The 25677-nt window shown below is 56.2% G+C and overlaps 1 protein-coding gene and 1 long non-coding RNA gene across 5 annotated transcripts in view; one reads left to right on the plus strand and one right to left on the minus strand.

The window, feature by feature from the left end:
- ST3GAL4 (ST3 beta-galactoside alpha-2,3-sialyltransferase 4) overlaps positions 1-19473 on the minus strand; it is a 33097-nt gene extending 13624 nt beyond the window's left edge. Inside the window, exons 1-2 of one of the 4 annotated variants that reach the window (XM_081799121.1) lie at positions 19311-19473; positions 18114-18299 (exon numbers count right to left, since the gene is read on the minus strand). The gene's annotated coding sequence lies outside the window, so the exon portion shown is untranslated. Of the gene's footprint in view, positions 1-10033; positions 10053-11291; positions 11379-18113; positions 18300-19310 lie in introns of those variants that run through there. The other 3 variants (XM_081799120.1, XM_031025946.2, XM_081799119.1) reach the window with 3 other exon arrangements.
- Positions 19474-19752: 279 nt separating this feature from the next.
- LOC115940262 (uncharacterized) lies at positions 19753-23332 on the plus strand. The gene is made up of 2 exons (XR_004075041.2): positions 19753-20277; positions 20392-23332. It is a non-coding gene; the product is annotated as an uncharacterized LOC115940262 (long non-coding RNA).
- Positions 23333-25677: the final 2345 nt, after the last annotated feature.

Below are 25677 nucleotides of genomic sequence, written 5' to 3' on the forward strand. Positions count from 1 at the left end.
GGCATCCCTGCCGTGTTCCTGACCTTAGGGGGAAAGCTCTCAGTTTTTCCCCATTGAGAATGATATTCTCTGTGGGATTTTCATAGATGGCTTTTATGATATTGAGGTATGTACCCTCTATGCCTATACTCTGAAGAGTTTTGATCAAGAAAGGATGCTGTACTTTGTCAAATGCTTTTTCTGCATCTATTGAGAGCATCATATGATTCTTGTTCTCTTTTATTAATGTATTGTATCACATTGATTGATTTGCAGATGTTGAACCAACCTTGCAGCCCAGGGATAAATCCCACTTGGTCGTGGTGAATAATCCTTTTAATGTACTGTTGGATCCTATTGGCTAGTATTTTGGTGAGAATTTTTGCATCCGTGTTCGTCAACCTCCTGCCTATTTTTATAGGACAAGTTCATTCATTTTCAGAGGTCTGCCCGTGGCTCCTACCCTGATGATTCAGACCCTTCAGTTCCTCCCCAGATCCCATCCTAGTATTTCTGGTTGCCTGCGGCACAGCCTACCTGGATGATCATTAACTCTTCAAACTTAATACGTCCCAAACTAGACACGTTTCTCCCACTCCACCCCTCCACCCCGGTCCCCACAGGATCGTAAACTCAGTCTTCCAACATCTGCCCCTCCTCACACCACTCCTACTAAACAGTTACTAAACTCAATTGTTTCTACCCCATTTCCTCATTCCAACCAGTGCTCACTGAGCTCCTACTGAATGCTTGGCATTGTCGGAGGCACTGGGGAGGTAAGCTTTACAAAACTCAGTCATAAAGACTGAGTTTATGGGGCGCCTGGGTGGCTCAGTTGTTAAGCGTCTGCCTTCGGCTCAGGTCATGGTCCCAGGGTCCTGGGATCGAGCCCCACATCGGGCTCCCTGCTCAGCGGGAAGCCTGTTTCTCTCTCTCCCACTCCCCCTGATTGTGTTCCCTCTCTCGCTGTGTCTCTGTCAAATAAATAAATAAAATCTTTAAAAAAAAAAAAAAAGACTGAGTTTATGATCCTGTGGGGTCATAATGACCCCTCAGCTGAGGGGTGCCTGGCTGGCTCAGTAGGAGGAGCATGAAACTCGATCTCAGTGTTGTGAGTTCGAGCCCCATGTTGGGTATTAACAATTACAAATAAGATAAATAAAATAAAATAAAATAAAACCCAGATGCAGCATGAAGGCCACATGGTCTAGAGCCTCTGAAACACTTTATTTTTTTAAAGATTTTATTTATTAATTTGATAGAGGGAGAGGGAGTGAGAGAGCACAAGCAGGGTGAAGAGCAGAAGAGAAGCAGGCTCTCTGCTGAGCAGGGAGCCTGACGTGGGGCTCAATCCCAGGACCTTGGGATCATGACCTGAGCCGAAGGCAGACGCTTAACCTACCGAGCCACCCAAGTGCCCCTCAGAAACACTTTAGAATACAGTCCTCTATCTCCTCTTCTTGAGACACATTGAGTCTAGATCCCATTTCAATTCACCTGCTTCCTAATTCATCTCTTTGTCACAAGTCTTTCCCCATTCAACCCTTCTTTGGAACTGCCAACGTGGTATGCTTCCAAGAAATAATTTGGATCAAACCACCCTCCTGCCTCAATTTCTCCCCATTCCTTAAATGAAAAGCCAAAGCTCCTTAGTGGCAATCAGGACCCTTCACCCTTGGGCCATAGGTGCTGAAGGCGCACCTCCTACCCTATTCCCAAGCAAGCCAGAGGAGCTGCCTTTCCCCCTCCCCTCTTCCCACCTCTGCAGCAGGATACCCTGAGCCCCTCCCCTGCACAAAGACAACCTCACTCCAGCATCAGCTCAAAGGGCTCTTCCTCTATGAAGTCTTTTCCGACATTTCTAAGCAACCGATGTTTTTCTTCCCACAAAATATTGTTTATAACTTGCTTCTGGCACTTAACAGGTAATATAATTTCATATTATATAATTACTGCTTTTCATGTCTTGCCCACTATCTTATGGCCTCTGAAACTGGAGGCTTATTTATACCAAGAGTCTATCAGAGTACATGGATCGCACAAGATGCTTTACCACATAATATCATTTTATGTTATATTAATATATGTTTTGTATCTGGCCCATGAGACTATGACCTCTGTTGTCTGGGAGACTTCTTTATATTTTCAGACTCTATTATAGAGTTCAGAAGGTGGCAGATGTTTTGTAAACATCTGACACACAAGTAATAAGATGAGATTAAACATGTATTACATCCCTTATTAATCACTAAAATGTACAGTGCACTTACCATGTGGGATACCAGGAGGATCCCCACCCCATTGCCATTGCTTTGGGGACCAGATAAGTCACTGCTGTGGGGGGCTCTCTGTGCACCATGGAATGTTTAGCAGTATCTTTGACCTCTACTCACTAGATGCCAGTAGGAACCCCAGGCCCCGGTTGTGACAACCAAATTGTCTCCAGACATTACCAAATGCTGAGAACTACTCTGCTAGACACTTTTAAGGGCTGTCCAAGTATGATCTCAACCCTGTGAGTTAAACACGATCACGACCTCCGTTGTAGAGACAGGGACACAGTGTATAAGAAGGGTCAGCAACTTCCTAGGGATGTCGAGCTAGTGAGGACAAGACTGGGACTCAGGCTGCTTAGCTCCAGAGCCCACATGCCTGACCCCTAAGCCCCTACTGCCTCAACAGCCCTCCTGTGAAGGAATGGCTCCCTACACTCCACGATCCCTCGAATGTCCACCTGCGGCCCTTAGGAGCAAATAAAGGAAGTCAGCCCTCTATCAGATTCAAGTCCTTCGAATATTTACAACAACTACAAAGAGCCTCCCGTGCTCCTTCTCTGGCAGCTTCCTCATGGGACACAGTCTCTACCCACTGCCGTAGCCCGGGGCTCCTCTAGAAGCCCTCCAGCATGCTTCAGATGCATGCAACTGTAGCTACAGGATTAGTACTGCCTTCCATCTGGACACCAGACTTCCAGGAATGCTGGCTAAGGCTACGCTCACTTATCACATCACACCCCTGGCACAAGACTCAAATCCTTCAGCTGGTAAGCCAGGCCTCCTGGACCCTGAACTTGGGTGGCTACCCTGTCCAACCGAAGAGAAGGACTGTATGACACCTGTTTACGCACATTTACCCTTAGCACTTTAGGGTCATGTCTCCTCCTGTCAAGATGCGTGAATCTCAGCGGTGCCAGCTGGCCCCAGCGGTTCCTCCCAGCTCGGAGTCTGCTGCTAATATTCCAGAGAGCACTCGAGCTGCACTGTGAACTTAATGCAGCTAATATAATCGCTAGGTAAGGCAAGATGACAATACAGGCCACTGGGGTCATGGAGGGCTATAACCTACTTCAATCGCTCATTCTTGGGTGGAGATGGCCAGCTAATGGCAATTCTCCAGAACAGATCAGTCACCTACATCACTTCTCAGCTCAAAAACCCTCCACGGGCTCCTGTGTACTCAGAGAGACTGAGGCTTGATATCTCTTCATTCATTTCTTTATTCACCTTCGTTACCTGCCATCAAAAATTCCATGCACACCCAACACTTTGGATCCCCCTCCCGGGCTTGTAAAGATTTTTTTGTTGTTTTGTTCGCTGCTGCACCACTGATGTCTAGAATAGTGACTGGCGCACAGTAGGCTCTCCATACAAATTCACTGAATTAATAAATGGGTCTATTCGTCAGGGACGTCGTTGCAGCAAGAGAGGAAGAGGCAGTAACAGTGAGTCTGATACTCCGGACACAGCATGCCCAGTGGGGAGGGAGGCCTGCCTTGGCCCCAGCTCACGTGAGACAGCAGAAGGCTGAGTAATCGGCCAACCGCCTCAAGGCCCATGAGTGGGCAGATGGGGCAGTCTGTCTGGCCGTCCAAGCTTGGAGGGAAAGGGGCCTGAGAGGTTTCCCACGGAAGCACAGAAGGTTCTCTGTTCCCCACCCTTGGGGTCCACAGGCTGCCCCGCCATCAGACACCCTGACCAGCCCAGCACTGCAGCCTCCTGGATAGAAACGCTGTACCATCCACTTTATCAGCTGCCAGTCACAAGACACCAGAGGAAACCACTTGAAAATCCTACTTCTGGTGTCAGTCCGGGGAGGGGGGCGGGCAGAGGCTTTGAATTCCATTCTCCGGGTGAGAAAGCTGAAGCTGTGTGACCGGGTAGAGAACCAACCAGTATGGACTCAGAGCTAGGATAAGAAAAGGAAAAATCTGGTGGGGCTGCGGACCTGCCGCAGGGTCCCAGGCAGGCGCTTTGGGGCAGGCTTCCCTCCCCAGACCTCCCACCCAGGAGCCACTGAATTTGGCCCCAGGGAGCCAAAGCTAAAGGCACGACCAGGGCTGGGGCTTGAATTCAGGTCACCACCAACATGGCCAGTCCCCTCCCTCCTCTGGCCTCCAGGTGCCTCTTCTGAAAACAGCGACAGCACCAGCCCTGCCCCGTCCCACACGGTGGCCCCCAGCCAACTGTGGCTGTGGAGTCCTTGCCACGTGGCTGGTCCACACCGAGGTCTGTCGTAAGGGGGAAGCATACACTGGATTTCAAACACTTAGTTAAAAAAAAAAGTCAACTGTCACCTTAAGAATTATTCATATTGATCACACACTGCAGTAATATTTTGGCTATACTGGGTTAAAATATTAAAACGTATTTCACCTCCTTATTTGTACTTTTTAAAAATGTGGGTAACAACATTTTTTAAGATTTTTATTTATTTATTTATTTTAAGGATTTTATTTATTACTTTGATAGAGAGAACAAACAGGAACACAAGCAGGGGGAGTGGGAGAGGGAGAAGCAGGTTCCCCATTGAGGAGGGAGCCCGACGTGGGGCTCGATCCCAGGACCCTGAGATCATGACCTGAGCCCAAGGCAGATGCTTAACTGACGGAGCCACCCAGGCACCCCATAAAATTTTATTTCTTTTAAGTAATCTCAGCACCCAACGTGGGGCTCAAACGCACGACCTCGAGATCAAGGGTGGCATGCTCTTCCAACTGAGCCAGCCAGGCGCCCCTAACTTAACATTCTGTAAGATTTGAAATTACAGATGTGGCTTGCATTTGGGGTTCCCGTTGCATTCCTATTGGACAGCGCTGGACCAGGCCATGCCTGAGATCGGACAGGAAGCTCTCGTAGAGACTTGAAGCTGCACTCGCTCCCTGGACTCCATCTCGGGGAGGCTAACTCAGGGTGCCTGGGATGCCTGCGGAGGGCCCCGGTCATTCTGAGGGACAGCCACAGTGAGCACTGTCCCAAGGTCTCAAGTGCAGCAGAGCTGAGACTCCACTCTTCCCTGCATCCGCCTCCCTCCTCCCGGGTGGTCAGCGTTCTGAGTGTGGAGACACAGTTCAAGGTGACATTGTCACCTGACGCACTGACCCAATCTCATCTCTGCCCACACCCAACCTCGTCCTGACCCTGGCAACTTGCCCCAGTGCCCATGCAGAACCGGCCTCTCAGCTATCCCTCGCACACACACCTGCCCTGGGCCCACGCGGATGGCCACATCTGGGCTGGCAAGCAGGTCAGAAGAAACTGTCTCCTCTGGCCAAGAGCTGTGCCTGGGGGACTGGCCACTGGACCTGAACCCTGCCTCTGCCGCTTAGAACCCCTAAGCCTCCATCTCCCAATCTGTAGAATGGAGGTAAGGAGCCCCTACCACGAGTTTCGTTGTGCCGGTTAACAAGATAACGGAGAAAAGACACATGGGAAATGCTCCGTGAACGGTAATTATTAGCCACACTCCTTCTTTGTGTGCTAAGTGGAATCCAAAAGCTGCAGCTATCTGGAACGTGGGGTGGATTAAAACATCATTTAAGAAACAGTGTGTTTTTGGGCGCCTGGGTGGCTCAGATGGTTAAGCGTCTGCCTTCGGCTCAGGTCATGATCCCAGAGTCCTGGGATCGAGTCCCGCATCGGGCTCCCTGCTCCTTGGGAGCCTGCTTCTCCCTCTGCTTCTCTGTCTCTCATGAATAAATAAATAAAATCTTTAAAAAAAAAAAAAAAAGAAACAGTGTGTTTTAGTCAGTCTGTTCCGTGACCAAAAGCAAAGAAATAAACACTGAACCTTATGAGATGCACAAATGACTATCCATTGAACTGAGAAAGTCCTGGGTGACCGCCGGGTCTCCCCCACGCGTCCTAAACACGCCCTCCCCTCCCCAAAGGTAAGGATTTTAGCTTGCATGCCCCCTCCACTCCCCAACCCCCATTTGAGAATGGAGGCGGGACTGAAGGTGGGGGGTTGGTCAGTGCCAACAATGTGACATCTGAGTCCTTGTCTGGGCAGGGGTTGACTGAAATGTAAATGGTGGGGGATCTGGAATCATAAGCCCAGATCTCCCTCCCTGGCTTCCCTTGTCCTGGCCACTCTCCCTTCCATGCTGCCCCCAACACAGGGTCCCAGACTACCCAACCAGGAATCTCCTCTCTACCCCCACACTCGCCTCCTTACCCCATCTTATTTCCTTTGGAGCAATGACACCACACCATCTCATGTACTCATGAATCCGTGCACCCCGAGAAAGCAGGACTTCGTATGGCCCACAGTATCTCCAGCACCAAATTTAATACCTGTTGCAATTGTAGGTCATTGACAAATACCGAAATGAACGGATGTCTAAATGAATGAGCAAATGAGCAGAACAAGTGTGGACAGAACGTTTCATCAAGTTAAAGCAACCCAGACCCTTATTTTGCGAAGACCTGAGCACCCGAGGCGCCAGGGGCTTGCTAGAGGTTCGGCTTGGGAGCCCGCAGAGCCACCAAGTGCCACACTTTTTGCTAAACACACGTGGCTATGCCCACAAGCAAAGCCTTATCACCGAGAAGGCGTGGTTTCTGAAGAAGTGGCTATCACCACCTTTGACTCCCCTGAATCACTACCAGCTTCAGGGCTACGGGACCACGCGACGAGCTGCTATCAACCAACAAAGCCGGTGTGGTCCCAGGAGAGCTCCAGGCTTGAAGATGCCGTATTACCCAGGAAACCTCACGTCCTCCTTATTTTTCCCCAAGAGGGCCAGCCTGAGCCAAACCCCAGCCGCCCCTCCCCAGACCCCCAAGCACCTTCGGCATCCTGGAGGCAGAGGAAAGGGGTCTGGACACAAACCCAACGTCCGACCCAGCCTCTGCAGTCACAGGTCGGGTGTCCCTGGACAAGGTCCTACATCTCTTGGGGCCTCAGATTCCTCCTCTGTGAAATGCAGGTCACGAGGGCAAGTTCTGGGAGGTGTGTGAGCCTCGAAAGCCATCCTGAGATTGAAAGCCTGGAGCCGTAGTACAAGCCAGGCCGACACCGGGCACTCGGCAAACAGAAGCTGCAGGGACCCCAGTGCACGGCAGCTCCTCTCCACCCAAGGTTTCTCCATCCCAGCAAAGGGTGGGGTCCACTGCTGTAACCACAACCGTGCTCCTCCCTCCTCCTGGCTGCTGGGCCCATCGCACACACGACACAGGATGCACGTGGCTGCCCAGGGAGACGGGGAGAGACACTGCCACCGAGACTCTGCCCCGCACTAAACTCGGGTCCCGTGTACTGGCCAGACTCTAGGTGCATTGCTGGGGTGTGAGGAGCATAGGGTGGGAGGGAGAGAGCAGGCCTCACCGGAGAAGCGCCCTCTCTCTGTCTCTCTGGGTACATCATGTCCTTGAGATGGTGCCCAGGCCCCTGCTCAGTTCCACCTGATAGCCATCCCAAAGGGATCCAGATGGGCCCCCTCCACTGGCCAACACCCCCTCTCCGTAGCAGCTCCGGAAGCAGTTATTTCCTCCTCACTTATTTCCAGAGGGATGTTCCCTCTGCTGGTTGTCCCCTCTCTAGGGCAGGTGCTCCTCAAGTCCCCAAGCAGGGACAGTGCAGGGCCATGCTCAGTCCTGGGACCTCGAGGGAGGTGAATACAATCCCAGCTCTGGCCCAAGCATGGCGGCTCTCAGCAAGGCTGTTCTGGAGCATCTGGAACAGCAGGGAGACCTCTCTCCCCTGGCGATGCACGCTGCCCCACAATGGCGGTCTGGGAACAGGGAGGTTTTGGGGTGTCCGCAGGGGAGAACCCCCTCCTGAATTCCCAGTAGGAGCCCGAGAGAGTCAGAGGAGCTGAGGGTGGGGCCCGGGGACAGAGGAGGTGCTGTGTGTATATGCTGAGGTGGACGGCGTAGCACCTGGCGCGGGGGTCCTGAAGGAGAGATGCGACCAAGGAGACGGAAAATCAAGACTCCCATTCCATGCAGTAGGCTGTCACCTGGGAAGGGCGAAGCCAGTAAGGCAGGCCCTTTTAAGATTGGTTCACATCAGTAAGACCTTCAATGAACCAACTCTCCTCCAAGAAAAAGGTTGGCGATGAGGTAAGGGGAGGGCTGGCTAGCATTCTAGGTGCTGCTGGGGAAGGTGCTGACCCTGTGGGGGAAGCAGTGGTCCGTCAGGGCAGAGCCCGGAGCAGAGCAGGTAGGAACGCTGGCTGGAGGGCTGACTGATGTTATCAGAGGTGATCCAGGCCCACCTCTGCCCCCGGAGCTCCCCTACAGGGCAAACATGCAGCCAATCGGTCTGAGTGCCCACAGCCCACAGCCCAGAGCCAGGAGGCACCAGGAAGACACTCTGAACCCCTTTTCAAGTCCACCCCGAGCTCTAGTCCGCTGGGGCCCTCCCGTGTCAAAAACCTACAAACGCATCTCTATAAAAGCACACGGCTCTCTGCTCAAACACAGGCACGCCCAAACCCAACACTGGAAACGCACAGGAATGTAGTGACCCCTATCCACACATGCACACAGCCCGCACTCCTTCTCCTTCCCGCCCCATCCCCCTGACATACAGCTTCTGAGGTCTGCTGGGCCCCCTCGGCCAGGGCGCTCTCTTCCCCCATCCTGTGGCAGAGGGCCCTGCCCAGCCGGCTTCGGCTTCAACTTCAACTCCCGCTCTAGCCCGTTTGTTTGTCAGGCTGCAGGTCCCTGGAGCTATCAGCCAGCGAGCAGGAGCTTCCAGAGGAGCGGGGAGTGGCTAAGCCAGCCCTCCGGGGATCCCTTCACCTCTTAAAGTTGGGTAAAGAGAAACCCTGGACTCCTGGCCCTCGGCCGGGCCAAGCCCAGCTCCCATGCTCAGAGGTACTCGGGGAGGGGGGCTGCAGGGAAGCAACTGGGAGGAAGATTCACAGCCTCGTAACGATGTCCCCAGAGGGGCTGGGGAGTGTCCCGGGGCAGCCTGGGACCTCGGTCACTCATGGGCCAGAGGGAGCTGCCCCACTGGAGGGCACCCCCACCCGGCACCCTCACTCACCATCCTCCTGGCCTGGCCTCTTTGCTCGGGCACCTAACCCTGATCCCTCGGAGAGGGACTGTCCTCCCGGCCCACCCACCCCCACACACAAAAATGGGGAAACTCCTAGGCCCTCCCCTAGCCATCCCCCTGCCCCGCTCAGGCCCTTCTCGTCTCCAGCCCTGAGGCATTAGCAATTTCAGGATCATCCCAGACCTGGGGGTGGTGGTGGGAGGGCAAGGCACAAGATGCTCAGGGCCTGGGGACTGAGGATTCCAGAGTCTAGGGCTCGTTCAGCAGGTTTGGGCTTCGCCCACACCACCTCTCCACCGAGCTACGGCTCAGGTCCTATAGAATACCTCCTGGGCAGACACCCTAAATCTAACTGAGGGCGGTGCCAGGGGTCATGCCAAGTGCCAGAGTGCCCAAACTCTGGGGCCTTGCCAACAGATCCTCCCCCAGGCCTTTTAGGAGTCTTCCTTGTTTTCAGGTTCGAAGAATACAGCCCTGTTAATCCACGGCAACCTGGGGTCAAGCACTGCCCTTAGGGCCAAATGGAATCCAGAGGCTTTTTTCAAGGAAGCCTGGTGCCAGAAAAGGACTCGGGGAAACTGAGGCCCAGGGAAGACGCAGACCCTGAGAAAACCCAGGAGACCACGCAGCCACGGGGGCCTAGGCCCCACCTGAAGTCCCCACGGGTCCTCCTGCCCTCTTCCAAGCATCTGTTTTCTCCTGCCCAGGAGCGGGCAGGATCAGGGCCCTGGGACAAGGTACCTCCCACCCCCAAGCCTGGCCGGCTCACCTGGCCTTCCCCGCCTGTCAGTCCAGCTGTTCCGGCAAGAGAACATTTTCTTCTCACTCTATTTGGACAGCTGCAGGGATAGTGATGGTGGGAAGAGAATGTCTGATTACTGAGAGAGGGGGCAGGGCAGCGACAGGGCCACAGGGCCTCCGACGGAGCGAGCAGAGGGCTGGAGCTGGGGGGAGGTCCTGGGTGGGAGGCAAGGCGAGGGAGCCAGGTGGGGCCTGGAGCAGCCGAACAGGGTACATACAGGGAATGGCTGCCATTCACAAAGAGAAGGGCAAGAGGGGCTCTGGAGCCTGGCCTTGGGCCTGGAGTAGTGAATGGAAGCCCAAGAGCAAAGGAAAAGAATGACTCCCTTCTTTATGGAAAGTGCTCAGCTACAGGGTGGGACTAGGGATGGCCCCTCCGGCCCAGCCCCAAACCCTTCCTCTCAGACACATCCCCAGCTCCTCCTCAGCCGGTCTGGGGCTGGTGGGTGGGACTCAAGGAGAGGAAGAGGATGCATCAAGTGGGCAAAAGTCAGAAGACCCAGAGACCCAGCTCCTTCCCACTCCAGGAGGCGGCAAGCAGAATTGTGGGGTCACGACACACAGGTTTCCTCCTCTCTCTCCTTCCCAGTGGTCTGTCTCTCATTCCCCTTCCCTCTCCTCCCTGTCCCTGTCCCCTTTCCGGCCATCCTGTCCTGGTGTCTCCCTGTCCCCATCTCCACCTCCTCCTGCCTGCCTCCCCCCAACTCCCCACCCTCGGGTTATGTAAGGGGCCTGAGAACAACACAGACGGAGCTTTGTTGTCAAACCAAATCCATACGGAGCCGGAATCAGCCAACGCAGCTGTTCCCCATTCCGTCCGCCTTGGCAGAGTTGAGACGCTGGGCAGGAAGCCCCCACACGCCTCCATTTTGGGAGGTGGGGGGCAAACGCGGCCCGAAGGCCCCCAGGCAGCTAAATGGGTGGCCAGAGATCAGTCATTCTTGCGTGGGACCACAGCAGGGGGCCAGCTGGCCCTCAAGACAGAACAGAGCCCCGTGCGAAGCCAGGGTCACGAGGACCACAGAGAGGAGAGCTCTGGGCTAGAAGCAGGCCTAGAAGGGGGGACACAGACTCACACAGGCCCACCTGTGTTCTTGTCCACACACGGATGCCTGCCCAGGCTCTCTCTGTCCTGCACAACCCACGTACACACTCATCCACACACTTACAGTGCACATACACACACACACACCCCGGCCCAAGCACCACACACCATATGTGCTCACCTGAAAGGTGTCTGAACAGAAATCTCCTCCCTGCTCTGACCAGCCTCCTCCATCCCAGCAGGTCCCTCCCGGGAAAGGGCCGGGGCTCTGGAGAGAGGAGGGCGGAGGGCAGAGGTCAGAAGCCAGAGAAGCTCCACCAGCCGGCTCATCTTCGGAGACCCTCAGGCTCCCGGACGAGGTCCCACCTTCCTGCCCAGGAGGATGTCCAGGCAGGTGGGTGAGGGCCCAGGGAGCCGAGCTGAAATTCACTCTGAGTCTGCTTTGCGCCGGCCCTGTCCCTTCCCCAAGCCCAGCTGCTGGGAGAACCATGTCCCTCGAAAACGCTGGAGCTGCCAAAAACAGCAGGGGCTCCGGAGCCTCCACTGGCAGGGTGCCTCCCCGGCCCCGGAAGTCCAGCCGCCCTGTCAGGACCACTCGGATGTTGAGGCACAGGGGGCGTGGGGGACACCGGATGACAAGAGGGGAAAGAAGAGGCGTCAGACGCGAAGGGAGAGGGAGGAAGAGGGAAGAAAGGAAGGCAGAAAACAATCAGATAAAGAAAAAAATGGGCGCCCGCGTGGCTCAGTCGTTAAGCGTCTGCCTTTGGCTCAGGTCGTGATCCCAGGGTCCTGGGATCGAGCCCCGCATCGGGCTCCCTGCTCGGCCAGGAGCCTGCTTCTCCCTCCCCCACTCCCCCTGCTTGTGTTCCTTCTCTCACTGTGTCTCTGTCAAATAAATAAATAAAATCTTTAAAAAAAGAGGAGAAAAAGGACCAAGGAACGGACCAGCAGAGAAGGGGGACAGTGATGTGGGGAGCAGGGTCCACACAGCCCGGGAGGACGGGCTCCCCCTCTCCAAGAACACACTCTGCCCTGCCAGGCCCGGGCTAGCGTCCCCCGAGGACAGGGCCAGTCCAGGAGAAGCAGGATGGCGGTGGACGTTTCCAGAGCGCGTCCTAGGGCACCTGGTCCTCCATCAGTCCTGATCGGCCATGCTCCCCGGGGGTGTAGCCCCGCCCGTCCTGGTTTTGGGGGCCTGGATGACGTCAGGACCTCAGAGAAAGGAATGAGGTGGGGGCAGGGTGTGGACGGAGGGGCAGAGGGACCCAGGGTCACTCCTGCCTGTGGGGAGGAGACGCTCGGGGCCCTTGAACGGCAAGTTACCTTTTTGAGGCTCAACTCCCTCATTTGCAAAAAGAAATCGTTACAGAGTAGGTACTGCGTGCCATCCCGGTGCCAGGTGCTAGGACACCGCGGGGAGGAAGGCAGTCGCCGGTCCTGCCCTACGGTGACCTCTGAGGCCGCTCTCAACCTGCAAATGTTTACCTCCCCTGGGCCTCCCAAACCTGTGAGGTGGGGCCGATGCCATGAGCCCAATTCACAGACGTGCTGAGGGAGCATAACGACCTGACACGTGCCCGAGGTCACAGACCTGGGAGCAGACGGAGAGGAGACAAAGAATGCCATGAGCAGTGGCTCCTGCCCGGCCACCTGCCCCTGGCCGCCGGGCCCGCCGTCAGACACTCTTCAGCATCTGGGCAGATGGGCAGCATCTGGGCCGAGGACTCTGCGCCCTGGGATGTCACTGGAAATGCTCTCTCGTTCAGAAGCGTGGGCTCCTGGGAGGAGGAACCCGAGGGCCCGAGGCCAGGCAGCCGGGAAAGGAGACAAGCAGGACACCTCCACCACACCCCCCAGAGCACGGCTCCCCCCCACCCCCGGCCCCGCCTGCGGCAAGAGTGGGAACCAAGGGGCAGTGGGGGCGCGCGGGGGGAGGTGGCAGCGTGCTGGGCAGTCCGGCAGGCTTCCGAGAGCAGAGCCTCGGGTAGGATGCTGAAGGACACTTGCCATTTAGGAAGGTGCTTACCAATGGCACCCAAGCCATGGGGAGGGGGGGCAGACAGAGCAAAGAGGAGGAGATGAGAACACACGCGGCATGCTACTGGGAAAATAAAAGTCTTGATGGGGTCAAATGGGTGGGCAGGGGGGTTCAAGTAAAACTCTATAAAGCCCAGAAACCCTCTGTCCTACTTCCCAATGAAATTTTATGTGGAAGGCCAATATGGAGAAGGCATCGAAGTGCGGTTGTTTGGGTTGAAGCAAGAACAGGGGTGAACCCCACCTCCTGAGTGGACACCAGAGAGGGACTCCACCCCTAGGGGCACCTCTCTTGGCCCCAAATGGGAGGAGAGGACCGATGTCAGGACAAGAGGGGAGATGAGGACCAGTCTGTGCAGGGACCTCAAGTTCGGGCTGAGGAGGGGAGACAGGAGCAGGAACGGGACCAGCTGCACCCAGGGTGGGTGGAATGAGGGGCAGGCCCTCCTCAGGGGGCAGACCCCTGCCCATCCCTACCTGGGGCTCCTACCTGGGGCTCCTGCTTGCCTCTCCAGCTCATGGAGAGACCCAGGGGGAAGCAAGGCAGCAAGCTGCCAGGCCAGGCCCTTCTCTGACAGACAGCTCACCTTTCCAAAGGGCAGCTTTCTTCCTTTGCCTCAGGAAAAGGAGGAAGGAAAGCAGGAACACAATGAAGACAAAGAAAACCCAAGGTACATCTTCCATTCATTCATCAAACAAATATTTACCGAGCACTTATTATTTGCTATGCATCATTTCAGCCATGAAAAATACAGCAGTGAACAAGATAGGTTCCTGGAGCTTACACTAAAATCCTAAAATCTCGGGGGAGAAAATACCTTAAAAGTTTTCAAACCTGCTCCAAACCACCAACGTGCCCCGCCTATGCTTGCATCTCCTTTGGACTGTCCCTGTCAAGGTCACCGGTCTATGCCTAAACATCTTCGACGATGGGGAACATGCCCCCTCCCCAGGCAGAAGCACGCTCCCGAAATCTCCAGCTGGCCCCACTGAGGACCCTGCTGGCATCCCTCCCCACCCGGCCTCGGCAGAGCCTGGGGCAAGGGAGTCAACAGAGCATCAGATGCACTGTGAGAATGTGCAGGTTTTATTGTATATCAACACAAAACAGAAGGAGGCCTCGCTAGTTCTGCTCCTTCTGAGCCAATGACCTGGGACCAAAGGAAACAAGCAGGCCCCATGCTCACCTGTCCAGAGCTCCCAGGTCCCTCAGGCTCTGCCGCCGGCACTGCCCTGCTCGCTTCCCTCCCAGAAGCCTCCGGCAGTGGTCCCCAGGGCGTGCCCTCGCTGGCCCCCACTTCTCTCCTGCTGTCCCTCCCAACCAGGCCTCCCTCCCCCAGACCTGAGCCACCTGCAAGGGGGCGGGTGGGGGGCGGGTGCTGGCAAGGCAGAAGGGAAGCTCACCCCGAGGACTGAGAGCTGCTCTTGGAGAAGCCAGGCCACGACGGGTGTCAAGGAGGACCCGGAAGCAAAGGTGCTCCTGCCTGGCAGGGATCTGGGGATGCCAGGTCCTGGACCCTGAAAGCAGCCACTTTGGCCCAGGTCCCCGAGCTCTGGGACCTGTAGGGGCCTTCCCCTTCCCCACGTGTCACCACGGTGAGCGGCTGAGGCCTTGCAGCCCTGTGGGCGGCAGCCGGGGAGCCGCATTTCCAAAGGAATACAAGCCGGCGGGCGGGCCAGATGGAAGCAATTACGGGGGGAATCGGGAGAGGTGGGGGCCAGGAGGGGCGGGGAGGGAGAGAGGAGAGCCGTGCCCCGCCTGACCACAGAGGGCTGACAAGCAAAGCGCCTGCACTCCAGGCCAGGGTGCTGCGGGGCGACATGTGGGGTTCGGGTCGGCACCAAGAGCTCTGGGCTGGCAGGCTGAGGTTGTGGTCTGCCCTGTCACTGATGCACTGTGGCCTTGAGCCAAGTCCTTCACACCTCTGAGCCTCTTCAGAGACCAAAGGACGGAAACTGAGCTTGGGGGAGCAGTGGAGAGCAGGTTTCCAAAGCAGGCCTAGATACAAGTCCCCGCTCGGCTGCTTAGGAGCTGTGACCTTGGCCAAAGTTTCAACTTCCAGAGCCTCCATTTCTTCATTGATAAATGGGCTGAATGAAAGGTGTGCGTGAGGCTTACCCAAAGGGATGGAAATAAGTGCACAGCACGCCTTTTTTTTTTTTTTCTTGTTAAGCTTATCGGGCCAGACTTTTTTTTTTTTTTTAAAGATTTTATTTATTTATTTATTTGACAGAGAAAGACACAGCGAGAGAGGGAACACAAACAGGGAGTGGGAGAGGGAGAAGCAGACTCCCTGCCGAGCAGGGAGCCCGATGCGGGACTCGATCCCGGGACTCCAGGATCATGACCTGAGCCGAAGGCAGTCGCTTAACCAACTGAGCCACCCAGGCGCCCTCGGGCCAGACTTCTAAGAAGTGCTTGATAGATACATGGTAAGTACTTGTGTTATTTGCTAAGTCTTTTTTATTGCAAGGACAGGTGTTTACAGAGGCTGCACAGGCAGAGGACACAGGGCAGATGGTGGACACAAGGAACGTTGCTACAGCCCCTGGAACCCACCCCCTGCAGGAGGGTTTGGATCCAAGGCAGAAACAACAATGTGCGGGGCCAGCACTCTGCAAACGGGTCCCTGTCCTCTCCAGCCACCACCATCCTCCCCACCCCACCCGGGGAAGCCAGATCCGGGAGCGCCTGACCCACTGGGCTGGGCTGCAGAGGGAAAGTCCAGGCAGGAAGAAGGAACCGTCCTACCACACGAGGACAGCTGCTTCTAGGCTTCTGCAGCCCTGCCTTGCCACACTCGAGGCCCAGGTAGACACTGAGGGCTTCTCCAGGCCTGCACCTGCCCTCGGCCCTAGCAGCAGCCCCTCCTCCATGCTGGGCAGAAGCCGGGGCCTCAGATTCTAGAGTCGGCCCAGCATCTTTCTACAGGACAGCTCTGCAGGGCTGGGGTGAGCAGAGAGAGAGTCAGGAGCTGCCTGTATGTCTCCTGGTCCCAGGCAAGGGGCCAAGACCAGAAGAAAACCTGCAGTTCTGGACGCTTGAAGGTCCCTCTCACCCTGGAAAGCAACCGACCCCACGCAACCCGTTGGCAGAGCTCAGCCCCGTGCTAGGCTCGGGGGCCCCAATCGGAAGCCCCGTGGCACGTGGCTGGGGCCCAGGCATCACATACACTGCGCTCCCACTTGCAGCTACATCCAACCACTCCCCCATCTGCAGCCTAGTGTCACACACACACAGATACATTGGGAATGCGGTAGAGGTCAGGGGTGATTCTGAGGCCGGGGGTGGCCAGCAGCCCACCCAGGGGCCCTCTGAACACACACACAGCAGTGCTGAGCGCCTCTGGGAAGGGAGCCCCGAAGGACAGAGGGAAACAAAGGACCACAGCCTCCATCCTTTTCTGCCTGCTCTCATCCTTTTCTGGAGGCAACCAGAGGTTTCAGGTCAAGGTTCCAGACCCTGAGAAGGAAGGAGGGCCCAGGGCGGGGGCCGGGGGGAGGGGTGAGGGAAGGCCCAGATAGCTGCTGCAGGGGGGAAATGTCTCACGACAGGGCAGCTGAGGAGTCGGCATGAGGGAGCAAGTTCTAGAAGTTTTCTGGGGGACCTCCCCTCACTACCTGATCACCCCCCTCTCCAGAGCCCAGGGTCCATCTCCAGGGGCTCGGGAGCTCAGCTAGGTTCTCGTGCCTGCCTTGATCCCCATCTGCAGACCAGGCCCTCAGCCTCTGGAATGTTCTGTGACACTGATCTGGAGGGTCCCTTTCAGGAGGCTGGAGCTCTCCGTCCCCTGTGGGCTAGAACCATTCTGTATTATTCTAAGGTAGAGTAACTCCTTCCCCCAGACAGAAAGTGTGAACCATTCTGAGAGGGGGAATTCATAACACCACCGGGGCAGCCTCTCTGAGGTGAGACCCAGAGAATGTGCCCAGATAGGGTCCGAGGGGGCCCCCAACGTAGGGCAGATGCCAGGCCAGCATGGGGTAACTACAGAATGACCACAGGTGAGGCTGGAACAGAGAAAGGGGGTCCGACGTCTCTGCTCCTGCTGGGGACTTCCCCCGGATTTGTTACAATTCCAGAAAGGATCAGATTCTTGGTTCTACCCAGAAAACTGGATCCTTAAAGGGCTGGGAGGGTAAAGGGGCCAAACAAATCTGTTTCTGAGGAGTGGGGAGTGAATCACTGCTTTGGGTAGAGAAGGGGGTGAGGGAGAGAAGGGAAGGCAGCCTAGAAGGCGCAGAGGGCTTCCGCGGCCCTGGTCTCTGCTCCCAGGAAAGAGGGTCTCTGCTGTCCGGAGCTACAGAGGCCATCTTAGCCCACAGTCCCGGCAGGTGATTCTGACTTCCCCTTCCTAAATTCTTCCAGCTATGCTCCCCTCCTAACCCCCTCAACTTGGGCTGGGGAGAGGACGGGGGACTGGCCCCAACTCCTACAACCCCTCTCTTGCAACCCTCGATGAAACCCAGGGCCCACTGGACAGCCGAAGATCTCCCACCCAGTGCAGTGATGCTGAGGGACGGTACAGAGAGTACTCGGTGGAGACAGGAGCAGAGCAAGGTCAGAGCGCCACCTCGGCCCAGGCCCACCCGCTCCCAGCAAAGAGAAAAGATGACCCACAGGGTAATTTCTAGCCCCCCCAATAGCTGGCGCCTCCCAGGCACCCTCTCTGGAATTAGGGGGCAGCTCTGGAGGGTAAGTAAGAGTGTGGAGTGTGACGGGGCGCCTGGGTGGCTCAGTTGTTAAGCGTCCGCCTTTGGCTCGGGTCATGGTCCCGGGGTCCTGGGATCGAGCCCCGCGTCGGGCTCCCTGCTCAGCGGGAGGCCTGCTTCTCCCTCTCCCACTCCCCCTGCTTGTGTTCCCTCCTCTCTCGCTGTCTCTCTCTCTCTGTCAAATAAATATATAAAATCTTTAAAAAAAAAAAAAAGTGTGGAGTGTGGAAGGAACATCACTAGCAGTACTTACATGCCTCTTCCTTTGTGCAGGTAGCTTTCAGAGCACTTCACACATATCAACGTATTTAAAATCACCCTGGCAAATACCACGGCCACAGCCACGGCCCCGGCCCGGAGGTGGCCGCTCAGGAGAGAGCAGCATTGGCTTGTGCCTCGTGTGACAAGCTAGCCCGCACCAGGCCCCGCTCCCCAGGTTCTGCGAAGAAGTCAGCCTGAGCTTGGCTTCCTGGCTGGGTCTCCCTCCAGTGGTGGAAAGCACACCCTCCCCTGAGGAGCCTGTGGGGGTGCCAGCCTGTGGGTGGCCATGAGGTCAGACAAGCTCAGCTGAGCACCTGAACACTGCCTACACCACCCCCCACGCCCAGCCTTCCAGAAGGAGCCCCCCAAGCCAGGCCCTCAGGACCGGGTCTGTGGAACAGGGGAAGCAGCAGCAGTGGATTAGGCCTCCGATGGCCCAGACGGAGCTCACCCCCAAGACTGGCAATGGAGGGGGCAGTTACCGGCAGACACGTTGGCAACTGTGGGAGGGCCAGAAGGTGCCTGCCGGCAAGGGCCCCCAGGCAGCAGCCCGCGCCCACAGCGGGGCCCGGGGGTCCTGTCGCGTCTGTACCCCACCCTCACCCCAACCCCATCCCTTCCCACTGTCCACCACCCCGGCAACTCTGAGGCACAGGGGCCTAGGCCCAAAGGCCTCCACAACCGGGACCTGGTATCCCGGGCACCGCCTGCCTGCAGCTAGCAACTCCCACCTTTGGGCTCTGCTTAGCGACCTTGGAACTCCTGCACACGATGGACCCAGCAAAGCCTGTCACCTCTAGCCAAGCCAGCCCACCGATCTCCTGGACTCGATGGGGGCGGTTGTGCGAGACAGCGGGGCTCAGTGGATGCTGAAGGTGGGGACGCCTCTTGAGCGGGGGCGCAGGGGTGGGGGCTAGAAACTTTCCGGAGAAGAGGACCAGCCGGGTGGCTCACTCCAAGGGAGTGAAGAGCACCGGCTTCCCGCGAAAATGTGGTCCAGAGAAAGGGATCCCCGGGCCGTGGCCGCCCCACCCCGGCCGGCCCCGCGCTGCGCCCACGTGCCGGGCCGACCACCTTCCCCGGCCGCGGCGACGCGGGGCGAGGTGGGGGGGAGGACCAGACAGCCGGGCCCCCGCGGCGCTCCCGCCCCCCCCCCGGATCTCCCGGGGACCGGCCGCCGCGTACTCACCCTCGCGGGTGGAGCGGGGCGGGGCACGACACTTTCGCGCACAGCTCCGATCCGCTAGGCGCACGGGCTGGCGGCGCGGCGCTGGCGCGGCGGCTCCGCTCGGCCGGGTCCCTGTCCCGGGCGCGGGGCCGGCCTGGGAGCGGGCAAGTCCGCCTGCGGGGAGGCGGGGGCCCGGGCCCGGGCGGGGGGCGGGGAAGGGGCCGGACACGCTTGCGCACACGGCCCGGGAGCCGACTCCGGGGAGCGGGCGGGCTGGCGGAGGAAGGGCGGGGAGGCGGAGGAAGGGCTGGGGCGCTGCCGCGCGCGGGCGGGGTGACGCCCGCCGGCCTGGGACGCTGTGGGAGCCGTGGAGGCCCGGGGCGGGGAGGGGGGAGAGGCCGGCCTAGGGGCCGGGGAGCTGGGGCGCGCGGGGCGGGCGCGGAAGGGCGGAAGGGGAGGCCGGATGGGGTGAGGGTAGAGCCCGGGCGGGCGCCGCCTGTGAGTGGCGCCAGGATGGATGTGCCCAGCGCAGCCTCCGCGCACTCTCCTGGGAACAATGAGACCCAACAAAGGGTTCTCGGCTCTCCCACGTGGTGAACCGCGTCCGTTGCTCGGCAAAGTGAGGCACGGGAGGGGGAGGGCCTTGTTTCGGGAGCGCACCCCCTTCCCAGGGCCCCGCGGCCAGGTGCGCTGGACCTGGACCTGGACCTCTCCTCTGCCCTCGTCTGCACCTGCAGCTCCCAGACCGCTCCCTCTGCCGCCCCTCTTCTGCACACCGATTTTGGCCTTGAGCAAGCGTCTCAGTTTCTGTTCCTTACAGAAGGCGCCAGGCACGCTGTCGCCAAGGGAAACCCCATCAGGCTCCTGACCCTACTTCCTTGGGCTCAGACATCCCCCATCAAGCCTGGAAACCGCGCAGGCCCAGAAACCGTAGTCCAGAAATTACCCCCCAGGAAACCCCCAGCGCCCGAGGCACTCTCTTTCATAGGTGAGTGGATCTTCCATAGGTGAGCGGTGTTTACTGAGCCCCTAGTGGGAACAGCCTGGTGCTGGAGGGTCTGGCGGCTCCCAGGAAAGTCTAAGACCTGGTCCCTGTCTCCAGGAAGTTTACCCAGAGAGAAGGCTCACAATGGACTTCTGCTCAAGAATAAGGCAAGACCGGAAGTGACTAAGTGTAAGGTGTTGGTAACCGACGGTAAGTGCGAAGGGGGTTCAGAGAATGAAGATGAAACTGGAGGGCCTGTTTGTTGAGAACAGATACCTCAGGAGGCTCTGCAGGAGCAAAGTGGAGAAGGCTTGGGTGAACAGAGTCAGCCTCCAAGTCCTTCCACAGGTGACTGTTCCGTTCTAAATCACACCTTGCACTGACAGATTCTTTCTGCATCCCACCAATGTCTAACTTAGTTATGTTTGAATGGTGCCGTTGGCTTGGTCCATCAAGCATTCAGTCAATAAAGGCTTACTGCATTTAGCTCCAGGCCTAAACTGAGCTTAGCTAGGTAGAAAGAAGCCAGTGACTAAAGTCCGTGCCCTGAGCGAGTCAAGGGGAAAAGGGGGATATCGTCCCTGGTTCACAGGCAGGAAAACTGGCCCAAAGAGAGTCAACAGGTGCCCAAAGCACCAAGGTGAGTCTGGCCAAGCTGAACTGAGAATCGACCCAGCTTCTAAACTTTGCTGACCCTTTGATGAACTAGATCTAAACACGGTTTGCCGTTCTTGCCATGAGCCATGTAAACGTCACTCTGCCAGAGAACAGAACTGAAGGGTCAACTCTCACTCCCGGAGACCTGACTCCCAAATCTACCTCTGTCACTACATTGCTTTAGTTTTCTTACTAGAAAAAAAATGGAAATAACTGTGGTTAGTCAAAGTTACTGTTGGTATTAAATTAGGCAGTGGACTGAAACTTGGCTCTGAAAGTATAATGTGCATGTAAGTGTGCATTATCTTATGCAGGTGGCATCCCTTCTTGAGCCTATAGAAGTAGTCAGGTCTCCTCCCCTCCCCGCCCCCCAGGGCTTATCCCAGGTTACTGGGCGCCCAGAAGCTAACTGTACTCTGACTCCTCCCCTCAGGCCGCAGTGTGCTTACGCATGATCTTTCCCCTTCGGTTTCTTAATGGCACAACCAGATGCTTAGCTAGCTGCCTGGAAGCCATATGATCAGTGGGGCAGGAGGGAAGCAATTCTGGGGTCTTTTGGACCCTGGGCGAGGGGTTCTGGAGCCATCTGAGCACCACCCAGCTCCTTGACCCCTTGCAAGACACTGCAGGTTGCTCAGCAAGAGGCAATGTGATGAAGCCAGCAGGGGTTTGGCTCCTTGGGACTGTTCTCCCCGCAAGCTAGCTGCGCCAAGGACAGGACAAGACAACCTAAGGAGCCGCCGTCTGGGTCCTGGTCCCGTTTGGAGCCGTGCTGCTTCCGTTCCTTTTTCCTCTGCCTCCCTTGATCTCTCTGGTTCTGTGTCCACGGTGGAGGAAGTGGGGCAACCAGACGGGCCTCAGGGCCAGATGCTTGTCGGGAAAGCCGTGGCCCCAGAGGCTCCTCCTTGGCAGGCGGTGGGTGTGGGTAGGAGGCCCGGAGCTGCTCGACAAATGTGCCTCACAGGCTTCTGGCTCCTACCAGAACGCCACACATGTGCCCCGTTAGCATCCTGCCCACCAGGAGGAGGGAACAGCAAGATGCCGTGTGAGGAAGAAATAAACCCAATCCAGCATCTCAGACGCTTTTAAAAATAGCAACTCTGGGAGGGTATTTCAGCTCCTATTTTTATCAGATTTATATGGCCGGACCATAGAGCTGAGCTGTTCCCAGGGTTCTTAATAGCAAGCAGGGGACATCACTGTTGTAGTCTTAGAAACCTGCCGCTAGGCCAAGGCATTCCAGGAACCTTTAAGCTGGAGGAGATCCCAAGAAGTCATTGCGTGCAGCTCTTGCCTCTGCTTGGGGCCACAGTCAATTAACCACAGACAGTTTATGGCTTGCTTTTTTGCTTAAGAATCTCTTGGTTTCTGTGCCTCCACACTGCATAATCTAGGATTTCACAGCCCTTCTAATCAGAAGTTCTTTTTAATATATAGCCCAAATATCTCTGGTTACATCCTTCTCACAGTAGAAATAAAGCTAACGTTTACCCAGTGACGACTATGTCCAAAAAAGGTTCGTCTTTAATCCCCACAAAACCCTTCATGGTGGGCACTCATCATTCCTAATTTGGAAGCAGTTAGGTAACTTGCCCACGATCATACCTGGGGGATGGTGCAGATTCTATGCCAAAGCCACCAGACCACACTGCCTCCCAGACATTTGTCCTTCGCTTGGACTTTCATTTCTTCATCATGGTCCTGAAGGACGAACTGGCCAGTGTTGTCATTGTGCACGTGTGTGTCATGCCAGAAGCGTGGCTCTAGATCCCAGCGTGCTGAGCCATGGTCCCCCGAACTGCCTGGCCTCTGCTTGTCAAGCGTAGCCTAGAAATTTGCCTTCTCTTTGCATTTGCCTTCTCACAGCCCCCTCTGCTTTATTTGAAGGCATTCACCACTCTTGTAATTACTTTGTAATTAATGCCTGTGTTCCTCACTAAATCATAAGCTCCATGTGAGCTCTAGCTCCAGATTCTTACTTAAAAAAAAAAAGTCGGGAAGATGTGCAAAACATGGGCATTGAATTGAAACACTTTAAACGGATTCAGTCCCTGCTTATTTTTTAAGTGGTTAGAACATGGTAACTTCAAGTCTGTGTAGATTTCAGAATCCAGTATCATTTCACTAATAATAGCACTAGAACAAACACAGGGTTGCCAACATTTATTTTGCTGAGTGAGGATATTTTAAAAACAACTACCACCAATGACTACCATCTTCTTTAAAAAAGGACATTTTAACATCAATATATACATGTTTGGAATGAAGATTTCGTCCTTTCTGAGAAGGAAGAGTTGGCCGACCTACATTAGTTGATTCAGAAAGAAAAGAGATATACTAAAATGTTTTGGATATGGAAGTATTACAAGAGAAACAATTTCAAATATTATTTGTATGTAAATGTGTCTCGATTTGTTTCTCCGTACGGGGCTCTGTGTTCAGCTTACATGTCCCATTTGTTCCGAAATGTTATTTTTCTCCGTGTCATGAAGGAATGTTGACAAATCCAGGACACTCAGCAATTTTGCTCTGTGAGGAAACTTTTGGGCAAAATGAAAGGAGCCAAGGAACAATAGCAGTCATTCTTCCTTCCTTCTCTAGCCACGCCGAGGAGATAGTGGGCCAAGTACTGGGGGCTGACAGCCAGTTGTGGACATGTCCAGGATTTTCCCGGGGAGGGTGATATCTCCCCTGCTCCAGCAGGGCAGGGACCAGGCATGCACGGGGAGGGCACGCAGTCAAACACAGAAGACTTTCTTTGCAGCACACAGGACAGATGTATCATGCTGCCAGAGAGGGGCCAGCGTTTGCTAGCTGGTTAAGGTGGGGTCGAGGGCCCCTGGATCTTGCTCAGGAAGCTTTCTCCGGGGAGGCAGGATGTGGGGTTCTTCACAGTGACATCCAGAGGAAAGCTAGGGCAGGGGCGCCTGGGTGGTGTGGTCAGTTGAGCAGCCGACTCTTGGTTTCCGCTCAGGTCATGATCTCAGGGTCATGAGCTCGAGCCTCGCGCTGGGCTCTGAGCTCAGTGCGGAGTCGGCTTGGGATTCTCTCTCCCTCTCCCTCTGCCCCTCCCACTCATGCCCTCTCTCTTTCTCATCTCTCTAAAATAAATAAATAAAAAAATCTTAAAAAAAAAAAAAAAAGAGGAAAGCTAGGGCAGAGAGGGGGTAGGTAGCTCTCACTCTGTATCCCCTGGACTGAGAAGCAGGAGACCTCGATTGAGTGGAGCTCCTTTACTTGAGAGGAAAGCCCTTGCTCGGGAGGTGACCCAGTTGCTGTGACCTGCTCCAGGCCCATGGGGCCTGTGGTGGCGGGAGCTGCACTTGGACCCCTGTGGTCCCTGGGAACACAGACTCCCTAGAACTGACAGGAAGTGGTATGTGGTCAGAAAGCATGGGCCTTCGAGAAGAGGCCCTCTGGGAGTTCAGATGAGGTGTAACAGAGCGACTGACCCCTTGACTCGGCCAGTTCCTCTCTGCAGCTGGAGGCCCCAGGATGCAGGTTAAGACGGGGTTGCCTCGAAGATAGTCTCATGCGGTGGCGAGGGCAAATAGGTGTATGTCACACAGAGACCCAGCAGGATCCATTTCATGCCTCACCACACATCTGACCAGCCGTTCCCTGGAGGAGAAGCAAACACTCTCGTGGGCAGGGACACTGGCCACTGCGGGGGCCTTTGGGGGCATGAGGCCAAATTCCTGAGGTCGCTTCTCCCAGAGCAGTTTGCAGCCTGCAGGGCCGTTCTCTGGGCCTTAGTGACTCCGGCTTCAGGGGCCACGGGAGAAGTGACCCTCTTCCCCTCTGAAAGCAGAGTTCATCCTGACAGAGGAGTGCCTCCCAGCAGGACAAAAGAGCAAAGCCTTTAGAACCTCTCTCTAGAACAGCTCTTCCCTACGGTCTCGTCCTACACTCTCCCAACCCACGGAGCCACACTCCCAGAGGGTACAGGTTGGTGGGTCTTCTTGATCTTCCTGTCCCCAACACCACACTGCAGTGCCGGCCCATGCAAGGTGTTTGGTAGAGACTTGATGGATGGGTGAGTAAGCCTGAGAGGAAGGAGGAGCGATGGGACAGATCACGCTGGGGAGTCAAGTCTGGGGAGGCAGGGAATACCTTGGCAGGGCTTCGTCCCAGGGAAATAGAGACCCTGGTCCCCTGGGAGGCTCCCCAGCGGTCTTTTGGGGTCGGGATTTGCCACGGGCTCATCTTTTCCAAGCATGCACCCGTGTGTGAAGCCAGATGAGAGCCCCACCAGCAGAACCTGATCTGTCAAGGAGAAAAGGATGCTCCCGGGATTGGGTCCCTCTGCTCTGTCTGCAAGGAGGGGCCTCTCTGGGTTGGCATCCCCTCCACTCCTGCTCCCCTCAATTATCTTTGCGACAGTTCTTGTACATGGACAAAACCGGCCAGGGGTTCTCTTAAACTAGCCGCTGCTTCATCTCTTCCTGGGGGGGGGAAGGCAGCTCCCACCCAGGGCCACCCCTCTCCCTGTAACCAGCCCCCTTTGGCCTCACCACCGTATTCCACTTAGGCTGTCCCGCGACAGACGCGCAGGTCAGCTACCCCGCCGAGCACTGAGATTCCACAAGCATACTCCGTTGGTCTTCCTAGGGGAACCTTGTACACCAGCCTCTCCCACATACCTGTTTTCAAGGTAGCTTCCCAAGCGCTGCCTCTTTCTACTCCTACGGTTCGCTTGGCTGTCTGCCCCAGTAGCCTGGAGGGGAGGAGCTTTGTTTTCCCAAC

The sequence above is a fragment of the Leptonychotes weddellii genome, chromosome 11 (assembly GCF_054177405.1).
Source record: "Leptonychotes weddellii isolate Sample4059 chromosome 11, ASM5417740v2, whole genome shotgun sequence".
Classification (NCBI taxonomy): Eukaryota; Metazoa; Chordata; class Mammalia; order Carnivora; family Phocidae; genus Leptonychotes; species Leptonychotes weddellii.